We start from the raw sequence: 14,159 nt of genomic DNA, 5'->3' as shown, positions 1-14,159 counted from the left end.
TCTGGCTTCTCAGATTCAGAATATTTTTTTTCTTGTTTTCCACCTCCAAAAACTAGGCGAGTCTTATGTCTGGTGTGTCTTATAGAGCGAAAAATACGGTATATGCACAATGAGAGAAGAGGAGACCTACAGGCCAGTTCAAATCAGCAAGCGATTTGAGAATCTGATTGCAGAAACAAACCAAGCCTTCCTCCCTCTCTTTTAATACCCATCCCACCATGTCCCTCATAGACCTTCTCTGTTAAGTGTGCCACTAACTGAGGGAGGGGAAGAGCATTAGCTCAACAGTAGGCAATCTGCTTTGCAAGCAGAAGGTCCCAGGTTTGATCTCTGGTATCTCCAGGTAGAACTGGGAATGTCTTCATGTCTGAAACCCCAGAGGGCTGCTGTCAGTCAATGGAGACAATACTGAGCTAAATGAACCAATGGTCTGACTCAATATGAGGCAGCTTCCTATGCTCCTAAATTGGGGGCCATCACTATACATAGGCTGCTTCCTGTTTAATGAGCATTTAGCCTGATTTGCTTGCAGAGAGAATAGAATCTGGGATATTCCACTTGCAAAACAGATGCCCTAGCATAGAACTATGCTCTTCCAAAACATTTTCCCTTCTCTGCCTCCCCCCCCCCAAAAAAAAAAAAACAGCAGAAGGTTCAGCGGTTTTAACAGATACATGAGGTACAGGAAATACCTGCATTTTTTCTTGGCAGGAAGAAGATGCAGCAATTGCAAAAAGCATTCACTTCTGATATCTGCCTCAACAGAGAGACCCTAGCATAGCAGGCCATGTTGAATTTTTCAACTTTCAAATTCCATAAGTAAGGGGTGCTAAAAGGTTGCAACGTGACTTGGGAATTCAAAAGATATTTTGGTTAAATTAATAGAATTTAGTTTTGCTTGGTAAGTAAAATGTGTGTAAAATTGCACAGAAATCATTAAAAATGATTGCCAAGGGCCTGCAGTTTTATTACATAGCAATATTATTTTATTATTATTTAGCACTACCTGACATTTTTAGAAGGTAAAATTAAAATTTTTGGGTTTTCTGAAAGCAGTTTACGTGCTTCTTCTTTAAACAAAGGTTTACCAAGCTAAATGTTCTCCAATCACAAAAATAAAGGCATATTTGAATTCCTCACACACAAACATATTTTTCAAACCCCTCACTGAAGAATTTTGCAAAAATTAAGTCCCACCCTCTAGAATGACCCACCCTACTAACACAGGAGTAAAAGCACACAGTATGCACACAAAAAGTCCAGGGATCTTCCTGTGGTGTCATCGGGCAGGACTGGGGAGAACTCATGCCTAAAAACCCCAGGGACCCATTGCTCAGTCAGAGTAGATAAAACATTGGAATCCCTCTTCTGGGAAAAGTCAGATTCTGTTCCTTAATTTTATTGTTATAATTATGTGATTCTCAGGTGAATGGCGGTAGGCAGGCAGAAGCCACTTTTTAAGCCAAATATATAGAAGAGATGGAATACAGTGGTACCTCTAGTTAAGAACTTAATTCGTTCTGGAGGTCTGTTCTTAACCTGAAACTGTTCTTAACCTGAGGTACCACTTTAGCTAATGGGGCCTCCCGCTGCCACTGTGCTGCCGCCGCACAATTTCTATTGTCATCCTGAAGCAAAGTTCTTAACCCGAGGTACTACTTCCGGGTTAGCGGAGTCTGTAACCTGAAGCATTTGTAACCCGAGGTACCACTCTACTGAACTTAATCTGAGAACTTTTCAGATACTATTTATTGAACAAAGGCACTGGAGTACTTTGTTCATACATTCAGTGGTAATACCCCGATTATAACTGAGCAGCAAGAGAGATGGGGGGAGGCTAAGAAGGCCGCTGTTTTCACTTCAGTTAGTTGTCCCCCACCCCTGCCAGGCCATCTGTCAGCAGCTGCCCTATGGGAGAGAATCCATGGGGAGTCCTTATGGGGATTGAACCTGCAATCTTGGCATTAATAGCACCACACTCTAACCAACTGAACTATGCAGCTAAAGGTGTGGACAGTGGGAAAAATCCACACTAAAATGCTCTTCACTAGAACCGTTTTTCAAATAATAGTGATCGCAAACTGATGTGAAAATGTGGAGAACAGCCTGTAAGACTGGAAAAATGTGAAACCAAAACTGATATATTTGCCCATCCCTACTTCTGAATAAATATGCCTAGGTGTGTGCTGTAGATAGCCACATATTAGTATTATTACTGTGCACAGATATATGGATGGAGAAAACCGAAGGCTACACCAGCATGAAGCTGGAAAGCTGCAAATCGTGTTAAGTACAAATCAATACAGAGTATTATCCTATAGAAACCATGGGTACCATTCACTCCATTGTACCGAAAGGAACAAACCAGGAAGGCATTAAACTGTACGTTCTGTCACATAACCATGTTGTTAATTCTGGCACCTCAGCTCCCAGATGTGTAGAGAGATACAGTTCTACAGTGCTGCTACAAATCTGCAGTCATTTAAAAAACAACAACAGTGTAGCGGTTTTTTATTTCCCTTGGTTCTGTTTTTTGCTTTTTTGTTTTTGTCAGCAGAAGCCCCCACGGCAAGATCTAAAAATAAATATAATGAATGATACATGGGAGTTGCGCTCACCATTTTAAAAGGATAAATGTTTTGCTTGCAAAAGGTGCCAGACTGACTGCCTTGGAAAAAAAGAGCCATGCCGTTTCGCAGGAGAGAAAGTGCCTGGGTAGCAGGGGGCAGGAAGCTCTGTTATCAAAGCCACTATGGATAAGTCAATCACAAGTGACTTGTGAGTCACAAGTCACACATCTTCTACGGCAGATTAAAATTAGGTTGCTGGTCCTGGCCTTGTGCCAGTCACTCGTGAACCCTCTCTAAATTCTGGTGGTGCCAGAGAATGTTCTTCATTGTTCTAATTTCTAGAGGAAAAGGCTCAGTTCGGAGGAAATTGACCAAGTAGGATGTTCTACCCCTCAGAAGCGTATCCAAAATTTTTGGGTTGCCCTTAGTATGTTTCCAACTGGTATGGCTGCCACTCTCATCAGAAACTCTGTTCTCTCTGAAATAAGGAGACGACTGAGGTACTGGATGCAATAGCCTCTAAGCACCCTCTCCTACTCCACAGAGCCCCAACCTGCTTTTGCTTTTTTTAAAGAATGAGGCAGTCTAGGAGACAATTAAAACTCAAGGGGTGTTAGTTTTAAAAATTAATCCGCCCTAACAAATATATGAGTTCATTATCTGGCCTATAATGTGGTGGTGATTGGAGCAAAGAAGCCATATTTTCCCTCCACCACTGTGGATGCATTCAGACAGCGCTTTATTCCATTTTCACAATGTTTTGCTGCCTGTTAACTTTTGTGTTTTGTTCAATCTTTTATGTGTCGCTTCTGGAAATCTAGTGGAATCAACTGGAAGCTTAGCGTTCATTTCCCTGTTAATTGCTTCCCTTCAACAGCAACAAAAAAATCTGTTTGCAATCCTGTTGACCTGGAAAACCGTGAGAGATAGGCACAGTTATTTTCCCGCCATTTTCATGGATCACGCCATGTGACGAACTTTGGGATGGTATTCCAGCATTTCCCGTCATATTCATGAGGGATCAGAAGTGCACATTCACATAAAGGGTGGCAACATGTTGTCCAATGATGTCTGCTATTGCGTTGAACCCCACTGGTGTGAATGAAATTTAGCAGAACATGCCCACCAGTATACGGATCAGAAAGCCACAGTTTCATAGTGGGCATGTTCTGCTAAATTTCATTCACACCAGTGGGGTTCAACGCAATAGCGGACATCATTCAAAACCTGGACAAATGTTCTAGCATTATAACCAGGAAAACTAGCATAACAACCCACACATCTGAATGCACCTTGTATCTTCATGGTGCCAACCGGCAGAGGTGCCAACCTGAATGAAACACTGGGGGGGGGAGGTAAACCCCACCCTGCATAATCAGTCACAAGCTGTGCACTGAAAGCCACCTCAAAAACTGCAGGTGGAAGGCGGGATATAAATATTTTGAACAAAACAAATATTCCATTTGAATATTCCACAAAATAAAACGATCCCACAGTATAGTAAACGAAACAGCTTTCTTCAAAAGTACTTTCAGTCATGTTTGACTATAAAGTACTCGCCTCACATTCTAAACGGGGGTTGTCTCTACACTAATTATTTAGAAATTTGCAGAACGATATTGAGGTTGACAAGCTGAAGACAATGAACAGGCTTCATATTACTGAACATGCTGAGGCAAGCTCATTTGGCCCAGTTTACGAGCTGGATGATAGAAGCTGTCATCTTTTTATTTGCAGCTTTTGGGAAGCAGTTATCTGCTCTGGTCCAGAATATGGCAAATGCCTACGCCAGCCTTTCCCAAACTGGCGCCATGCTCGCTTGGGCTGACTGTAGCCCAAAGCAGGAATTGTCAATTTAAGTCAGGGGCCATGGGCACATCTGTGAACAAGAGGATGTGTTGTGGACAGGGATCCACCTGTTCTACCGGTTACAACACAGTACTTCTTTCAAGTAAAATTAGCAAGGGGAGAGGATTCAGGGAAGACCTCTGTGAGCATCTGTTGATGACTCCTCAGCCACAACTTCTGGTGGGCACCAGCTTGGGGAAGGCTGGCCTAAGTTACAAAGCTACAAATCCCAGGGAGTGGTTTAACCATCAATTCCTCTCCCCAGGCAAGCCTGAGAATTGTAGCTCGGGGGGGGGGGGGGAGAGGAGCCTCCTAACAACTCTCAGCACTCTTAGCTACATTTACCAGGATTCTCTGGTAGAAAATGTGACTGTTTAACATGGTACGTCGCTGCTTTAAATGTATCGTGTGAATGTATAGCCTTACCAAATGTTTTTAGTGTCCTGTGCCATATGCAATACGCAGAAGGCTCCGTATTTTCCAAAGACTAATAGGGAAGCAGGCACAGTGCCAATTTCCCTCAAATGAACTCTTGCTTTCCACTTTCTTAAAAAGTGGTTGCATCCAAGGTCAAAATGGAATGTACTACAGCAAGGCCCCTGGGGCTACAGAAACAAGAATGCAAGAAATGATTTCTTTCCTCAGCTGTGTCAGGCCCTGAACCAGAAGTTCTAATAGCTCTTTTATTTACAGTCATGACCGTTCTGTTCTCTGAACACTGGAAAGTTCAGGGAGAACTCTGCAAGGATGGCATCTCGAAGCACAGCCTGTGTGAAAATAGTGGCATGCATAAATTTACAGATGGCAAGTGAATTAAAAGGATCCAGCAGCAAACCTAAAGGGTGCTAGCCTTAAAGCAAGATCAGCCCAGGCATGGACTCGGTGTATAAGGTCCAAGATGCAATTCTCAAGAACTCCAGCTAAAGGATCTCAGGGAAAGGGCCTAACCAGGAAGACCTGATGCTTAAATGTGTCTTTGCATTAAATGTGAGTGTTCCTTAAAACAGCCATTGTCAGCAGCGAGGGATTTCCTCCCAATAGAAACAGAAGCAATTCTCAAAGCAGCAATTTTCATTGGGACTGCAGCAGGGGAGGAAAGGGTTAACACAAACACACCCAGCCTGCTGAGTTCCCAATAATTTTCAGCAACCACCCACATCCTGGAGGGTTGCTTTTTGCATTTTTTTAATAAAGTAAATCTTGAGTGCAAAAATGCATTTTAATGTCAAATGTAATTTAGCCTTGAATCCTTGCAGAGGCACTGCCAAAGTTAGATCATACCAGACTACATGTGCCAATGGTTTAAATCAGTGGGAGCATCTGTATTTCTTCACCCTCTTGCAAGAATGGAATAATATCCTTCCCAGAAACATTCACCAGGTGCCTGTCTACTCCCTCATCTTCTGAATACATAAAAAAAAAAAAGATTTTATTTTCTCATGCTTTCAAACAAGCATTAATAGAATCTCTGGTTCTATTTTGATGCTGCAGCTCGTTCTGTTTATTGTAGCTTGTGTTTTAGGGCTGACTGCTTTTAGAATCTCGGTTTTTAAGTTATGTGTCTTTTATTATAAACTTGCAATGTAAGCAGACCTTACAAAGTGGAAAGGCAGGATAGGCGCAGCTTTAGTTAACTCACTGGAAAACAGCAGAACTTTTGGCACTGAATTCTCAGTCCAGTGAGTTATGACCAATAGCCAGTGCAGAAAATTGGACTTACCAACTTAAAATTAGCTACCGTTTGGTTTGTATATAGTGTGGTAAAATTTTATCTTGTATGCAAATCAGGATACATGCAGCAATGTTTCTCAAAGCCTTTCCTCAGATTATAAAAAAGAGATCAAGCACGAACTGTAATATTATTAAAAAGTATACAGAAGATCTCAAAGTTGCCAATGGACCCTATGTAAATGCTTACTTGCAAACTATCTTCTGTTAAGTCATTACAAGATGTAACCGTCTATTTCTGATGCTGTATTTTGGAATTATTATTATTCCTTTTTAATTGCTGTCTTGCAGAAATTTTACTCCTCAGATGTTTTGCCTGTGAATTTATATTTTTGTTTCTGTTGTCACTGTTACTACATTTACACCATGTCTTTCCTCCAGTGAGTTCAAGGTAAGGTATATGCTTCTCCCACTCCTTGTTTAATTGTCACAACAACCCTGAGAAGTAGGTTAGTCTGAGACACAGTGACCGGCCCAAAGTCACCCAGTGAGTTTCATGGCTGTATGGGGTTGGGACTCTTGCTTTCTGATATCTAAAGTATTCTAATTCCACCTCTTTTCTGCGTGGTGAATTTTAAGACAATATAATGCCTTTCAACATCCAAAAAATAAAATAAAAAATGCAACAGCAGCTTGAAACCATAATGACTCTCTGCAATGAGCTTGTGCAGGCAATCAGGACAATGGCTTGGATCTTGTTTCTAACAGGTTGGGGCTTGTGCCAATTAAGATACATTTATTGAATTGTCAGAACGAAGCACAGCTCTGTTCCCGCCACTGCCAGGGGAGCCTAGAGATTACTTTGGATGAAAATCAGCAGCATCTGACTCATCAATAACTTTCTCTGAAGCATCTGAGTCTTCAGTCTGTAGAGCAAAGGGCATGGACAAATGGGCTAACATTTGGGGTTTTCTTTTTATTGAAACGTTTTTACCCAAATGGAACAATATTGCTAAGAGAGAGAGTGACTCACAGCAAAACACAGAGGGATTTCAACTAGCTATTTAACAGAGATCAAATGAGAAAGGAATACACAGCCCATAGTTAAAACTATGGAATTTGGGACTGCAAGATGTGGAGATGGCCACTGGCTTAAAGGATGATAGGAGCATGGTGTAGTGTTGATAAGAGTCGTGGACTAGGATCAAGGAGATAGGGGTTCAAATCTCCCACTCAGTCACTCGCTGACCTTGAGCCATGGGCCAGTCACTCCCTCTGAGCCCAGCATACCTCACATGTGAGGATCAAATGATGGGAGAGAAGGAAGAATCATAGATGCTTCCTTGAGCTCATTTCATTGGAGATGGAAGAATATGGACACACACAGAGAGAGAGAGTAAATAAAAATGTGATTAGATAAATTCACCAAGGATACAACTATCAATGGCTACTAATAATGATTGTCTCTGAATTCCAGTCATTGGGGAACAGCAGGAGAGGCTATTGCACTAATATCCAGCTTCCAGGTCTCCCATGGATATCTGATCAGCCAAGATGCTCTACGAAAAAGACCTTTGGTCTCATCCTGAAGAGCTTTCATGTTAAATTCTAATGAAGAAACATTAAAAATTCAATTCACTTGTTCCCCTGACCATGTATACAGAACATGCAGAGAGGCATTGTACTCCCTAGTCCCTTCCCTGACCCCCATCCACCCAACACAAGTTCTCTGCATGTACATCTGGAGGTCCACACTTTGAAACCCGAAGGAAGCAGAAGGTGAGGAAGGTGAAGTGACCTTCAAAAATGTATTTGTGGGCAGCTGCAGTGGCAGCAGCTCACTTGGGCTGAATCTACACATATATTTTTAAAAATGCTGTGAAAATGCTTTTTAAAAACATTTCAAAATATATTTGGAACTTGCCATTAGTTCACCAGCACCATCTAGTGTCATATTTCCATAATGCACTTAAAACACACTTAAAACGTTATATTTGCAGCTGAATCCTAAGTGGAGTGGAGTTGCTATGCTGGTTTCCCAGCAGGTGGGTCACTGCTGCTTTGGGGAGGGAGAGGAGGGAGGGAGCTCAGCACAGTGGAAATACTTGCAACCTCCCTGTCATTCATGGTAAGCAACAAAGACCCACCCGCTGGGATACTTGCATAGTGGCTCTGCCCCATCCAGTGAGCTGTTTCTGGGCAGTTGAGATCTCTTCCCCTGAAGAATTTACCTTTGGTAAGAAAGAGCACAGCTGCTCCCATAGCTGAGGACTGTGGATTAGACAAAGAGCAACACACACACACACACACACACACCCTCTCTTCTTTCAGAGCTGAGGCCCAACAGCCCTCTTGTTGCTACATATCATCACCGTAAGTCAATTTATTTGCATACCACATTTCCCACAAATACATCTGTGCTCAAAGTGCTTCACATGAAACACAGAGGCATTATTCAACTCACTCATCCTGTCAGTGCAAGGATTTCCACTTGTGCAATGGAACTACCCACCATGTGTCCTCCCCAATTCTGCTCCAGAGGCTTGGGGGGGGGTAAGCAGAGATTTAGGGGGTGCATGGGGAGAGGAAGAGTCAAATTCCAATGCACAAGCAGAAATCCTTGCACTGATGGAACGAGTTAGTTGGATACTGTCCCATCTAAATATAAAAGCGTAATGAAAAGTTTTGTATCGTTACGACACAACCCTAAAATAATAATAATCAACAGCTATATGAACAATTAACAGACAACAAAATTTAAATGAGCATAAAGGTCACCAACAGGTCAAGTAAAAATGCCCAAAGCTTCACATGTAAAAGTAGCCCCAATCCCTGATCTTTTAGGCCTCAACCCAAAAGGCTTTGAGATGACCATGCCGATTAAGTTTCCGTTCATGACAACTGCACAAACATTCCAAGTTCCACAAAACTGAACTGTACACTTTGTGCTGGAATATTTGCCAAGTAGTTACTCGGAAAGGTTTTTCCCCCCCTTCTCTTTTATGTTGGCATGGGTACAAGTACAAATCAGTAACAAATTGGGGCCATTATCGTGGCTGAGATTGAAGACCTTGAGTTCCAGAGATAATAATAATAATAATTAAGAAAAAAAAAAGATTTGAGGGAGGCCTTAGCTCAGTATGAGAGCTCATGTTTTCTATGCAGAAGGTCCTAAGTTCAATCTCTGGCATTTCTAGCGGGTTTTTTTATTATTATGAAAAAACAAACAAAAGGAAAAAAGAGGATCACATCTCTACATGAGAACCTGGAGAGTCACTTCCAAAGGCGGAGCTTGATTCTGTCATGAGTCACACTGAACCATGTGGCTCCTGCAATGTGATCATGCACCACCACACCAGTTGCCTGCAGAGCCAGCCAGCTCCTTCTGCTCAAAAGCCAGCCAGCTGTGCATGGCTAGTTAAAGTAAGTTTAAACCTCAAGTTTTATAATATGCACCACTGTTACTGTGTATACATCAACATTAAAACCCTAAATGGCCTCAGCCCTATGTACCTGAAGGAGCGTCTTCACCCCCATTGTTCAGCCTGGACACTGAGGTCCACCTCTGAGGGCCTTCTGGTGGTTACAGTGAGGTTACAGGGAACCAGGCAGAGGACCTTCTTGGCAGTGGCGCCTGCCCCTGTGGAACACCCTCCCAGCAGATGTCAAGGAGATAAATAACTAGACAACTTTTAGAAGACACCTGAAGGCAACCCTGTATAAAAGGAAGTTTTTAATGTTTGATGTTTTATTATGTTTTTGTTGGTAGCCACCCAGAGTGGCTGGAGCAACCCAGTCAGATGGGCAGGGTACTACTACTGCTGCTGCTAATAATAATAATTGCTTTTTTCAGGGGAAACGCATAGGAACTCATTTCCAGCACCTCTCAGGGGTTCCGAAACATCTCAGGTGGGTGCCACTGCCATTCTAAGAGAAAGAGGGCGTTCATCATGGGTGTAGCCAGGAGTTTTGTTGGGGGGGCAGACTTTTGTTGGGGGCAAACCTCAGATTTGTATTTATATTTATTTTGATTGATTTAGGGTGGTAGCTGCCCCCCTGCCCCCCCCCGGCTACACCAATGGTGTTCATGTTGAGTTCCAGCACCTCTTTTTCTAGAAAAATAACATTAGTTATTATTATTAATATATTATGACTGTGATTTTTATTGTAATTACTAGTGGCACAGATGCTGCCTGGACCGACCTTGCCCACAATGCTTGATGGAGGACCCATTCCCCAGAGTGCAGCACTGAGAAGGAAGGGGAGGCAACATTCACAATACCTGCCTCAGGTAGCACAGTTTCGCTGGTCAGAGTAGACATTACAGGGCTATATGAACAAAAACTTTGACATGGTGTAATGCAGCTTCCTTTGTTATTCTGAAAGAGCCTGGTGCAGCATGTATGAGCATCATCAAAGAATGGAAAGAATAGGCTTTTGGAATATTGCTTTATGCTCATGCAAATGTTTGAAGGCCTAATGAATGCATCAATTAATGGGCTAAAACAGAAGCCGTATAATCAGGCACCCAAGGTGTCTTTAATTGTGTGAGAATGTACACACACAGACTCTGCATGAGCAGGGGCTATCCTGGTCACTTTAATATCAGAGAAAGCTCCAGGGGCAAATGTATTTATTTGTTTTTAAAGAGTAAAGGTAAAGGGACCCCTGACCATTAGGCCTAGTCGTGACTGACTCTGGGGTTGCGGCGCTCATCTCGCTTTATTGGCCGAGGGAGCTGGCATACAGCTTCTGGGTCATGTGGCCAGCATGACTAAGCCACTTCTGGCAAACGAGAACAGTGCACAGAAACGTCGTTTACCTTCCCGCCAGAGAGGTACCTATTTATCCACTTGCACTTTGACGTGCTTTCAAACTGCTAGGTTGGCAGGAGCAGGGACCGAGCAACGGGAGCTCACCCCATCACCGGGATTTGAACTGCTGACCTTCTGATCAGCAAGTCCTAGGCTCTGTGGTTTAACCCACATCGCCACCCACATCCCTTTTAAAGAGTATAGCAGCCTAAAACAATAAAGCATACATACAATAAAAGCTAATCCACAAAATGCAATAAATACCAACTTCATGACCCCTCCAAAATCTAAAAGCAATCAAACAACTTATCAACAAGACAAAACAAATAAATAACAACTTGACACCTAAGTGGAAACACAGGGGAAAAACCTGAAAATATGTATAACAAATAAATTAAAGTTTTTCAGCTGAAGGCTGAAAAACAACAACCTGAAAAACAACAACCTGCTTTTGGTCAAACACCTAAAATCATAAACTGCTACAGAGAATTTCCCCAAAGTGGGTCCAAGCACCTTCTGCTTGCATGTACAGGTCTCTCTGCCCAATGTAGTCGCTGGGCAGAGCCCCAAAATAAAGCCAGAGAGATAAGCCAGAGAGATCTGGCTGCTCAGATACCCTTTGTTTTCTCTATTTTGGGGGCGGGGATGGAAGAAAGTGATTCAGTCAGTACACTGTCCTCCTAAACGCTGACACTTTTTTTCTTCCTGAAACTCAATCTACTGACTTTTTATTTTTAAAGCTATCAATATACAGTATCTTTGCCAAATGGTACAAAATACTGTTATTTTGCTCCTTGCTTTACACCCTGCGGTGTGGCACAGATACAGACAAATATCCCCTTGCAAAGAAACATTTCCAAGACAAAGACAGAGAGAAGCAGAAAGACAAATCTGCTTCTTTCATTCTCTCCAGCCCTAATCCTGCTAATGTATTTCTCTAAAGAATGCAAGGACTGGTATTAACTTTTTAAATTTTGCAAATGAGGACACTGACAGGGTTTTCATTTGGGGAGTTGAAAAATGGCACAATCATAGATGGGTGCTATCTATCCACACACACACACACACACACACAGAGAGAGAGAGAGAGAGAGAGAGACTTTCATAAATATTGCATTCCCATAATGATGTATAAAGAGGTATTTATTTGAGCGCTGATAGGAATGAATGGTACGAGCTCTCTTTCCAAGTGACTGAACTGCCAAATTGCAGGCAACTGGGCAATTTTCTGTAATAAAAAGGAGGTTTTCCTGTGAAGGCCTTCACTTACTAGGCACCACTTCTAACCTGGTAGGCACCCCTCCCGGTGCACAGTGTGATGACACAATGAGCTGAGAGCAAAGAATCTTGCAACTATTATTAACAACAACAATTATTATTAGTACAATTTCAAGCAACAGAGAGCATGTGCTTCTGCGTTCACAATAGCAACAGCTCCATTTGCACACTGGGGATGCACACACACAGCTGCCCTGCAACTCCACGTGAGCATCAGAGCCACAGTGCACAGCCCTCTTCCCCAACCTCCAGGTGTTGATGTATGGTCAATGGTCAGTTGGGAATGATGGAAACTGCAGCCCCATGGCATTAATTTTAGCAAGTATTAAAGGGACCCCTCACCATTAGTCCCAGTCGTTGACGACTGGGGTTGCGGCTCTCATCTCACTTTACTGGCCGAGGGAGCCAGCGTACAGCTTCTGGGTCATGTGGCCAGCATGACTAAGCCGCTTCTGGAGAACCAGAGCAGCGCACGGAAACGCCGTTTACCTTCCTGCTGGAGCGGTACCTATTTATCTACTTGCACTTTGATGTGCTTTCGAACTGCTAGGTTGGCAGGAGCAAGGACTGAACAATGGGAGCTCACCCTGTCGCAGGGATTTGAACCACCGACCTTCTGATCGGCAAGCCCTAGGCTCTGTGGTTTAACCCACAGCGCCAAGTATAATTATATTTTGTATATATTAAGTATATACAAAATGTACGGGGGAGAGAAAGAAGAAGAAGAAGAAGAGTTTGGATTTGATATCCCGCCTTTCACTCCCTTTAAGGAGTCTCAAAGCGGCTAACATTCTCCTTTCCCTTCCTCCCCCACAACAAACATTCTGTGAGGTGAGTGGGGCTGAGAGACTTCAAAGAAGTGTGACTGGCCCAAGGTCACCCAGCAGTTGCATGTGGAGGAGCGGAGACTCGAACCCGGTTCCCCAGATTACAAGACTACCGCTCTTAACCACTACACCACACTGGTAAGAAAGGTAAGCCCTAGTGGAACAGAGATAATTAGAAGCTTATGGGAACAAATGGCAAGTTAACAATTACATGAAAGAAGCAGAGGGATTACTGAGAAAAACGGAAATAATTGAAGTCGTTCATGTAATGTAGTATGATTGCATCTTACGCTGCAGTTCGGTTCCAAGGAGTTCTGTGTAAAGGCAAAAACACCTATAGAAACTCTCCATTTGTGTGCATTGGGGATGCACATGCACACCGTTTTGGGGAGTGGAATGGCGGCGAATGGGCTTGTGTGTGCCTGCTGACACATGCATTGGCCCTGACGCAACCCCTGTGCAAATGGGGAGTTGCCTGTATACTCAAACTCTTGGAACCACCTTGACAAGAGCTTCCCAGGACTTCTGCAGGAGGTACATTCCACAACTGGGGTCTAGCAGTGCTAGATGACTAACGCCTAGCTGAAGCCCAATGGGCTTCTGAAACGCACTGTTTTCATTGAAGTCATGGAGGAAGCAAGTGACAGGACAAATGGCCTGCATCTGGCCCAATTCCAGTGTGCAACAGCCATCAGACTAGCTCAGGTTTTGGTGGATCCTGGGCTACCTCAGGCCCTGTTTTGGGGTTTTCAACTGGCTGCATATCCCACCAATGACACTCCTGGTTGCCTATTTGCATGTGGAAGGAGGAGTGTGGCACTGGTGGAGTGACTCTTGTGACCAGAAGAGCTGAGTGGAAGAACGCCTCTTCCAAATCCAACACTCACAGACACCACAGAATCATAGTATTGTAGAGTTGGAAGGGATCCCGAGGGTGATCTAGTCCAACCCCTGCAATGCAGGAATCTAAAGATAAAAGGGTGGGGTGGATTGCTTAGTTAGGACTGTGGCATTGTTTTGTAACCTGCCCTGGGACCATCTGGGGAAGGGTAGGCTGTAAAGATAAGCAAACTAAATTGTGCAGTCTTACACACCCACACATCTATTTACACTTCCAAAGCTGCGTGCGGAGGTGAGCTTGTTAGGATGCATCT

The 14,159-nt window shown here is 43.3% G+C and overlaps 1 protein-coding gene across 3 annotated transcripts in view; it reads right to left on the bottom strand.

Moving 5' to 3' along the window:
• The window catches only part of PRIMA1 (proline rich membrane anchor 1), a 55,420-nt gene that overhangs the window by 19,742 nt on the left and 21,519 nt on the right, over positions 1-14,159 (bottom strand). The gene's annotated exons all lie outside the window — the stretch shown is intronic.

This window comes from Podarcis cretensis (genome assembly GCF_951804945.1).
Source record: "Podarcis cretensis genome assembly, chromosome: 1".
Lineage (NCBI taxonomy): Eukaryota > Metazoa > Chordata > Lepidosauria > Squamata > Lacertidae > Podarcis > Podarcis cretensis.
This window is presented reverse-complemented; position numbering and strand designations above follow the sequence as displayed.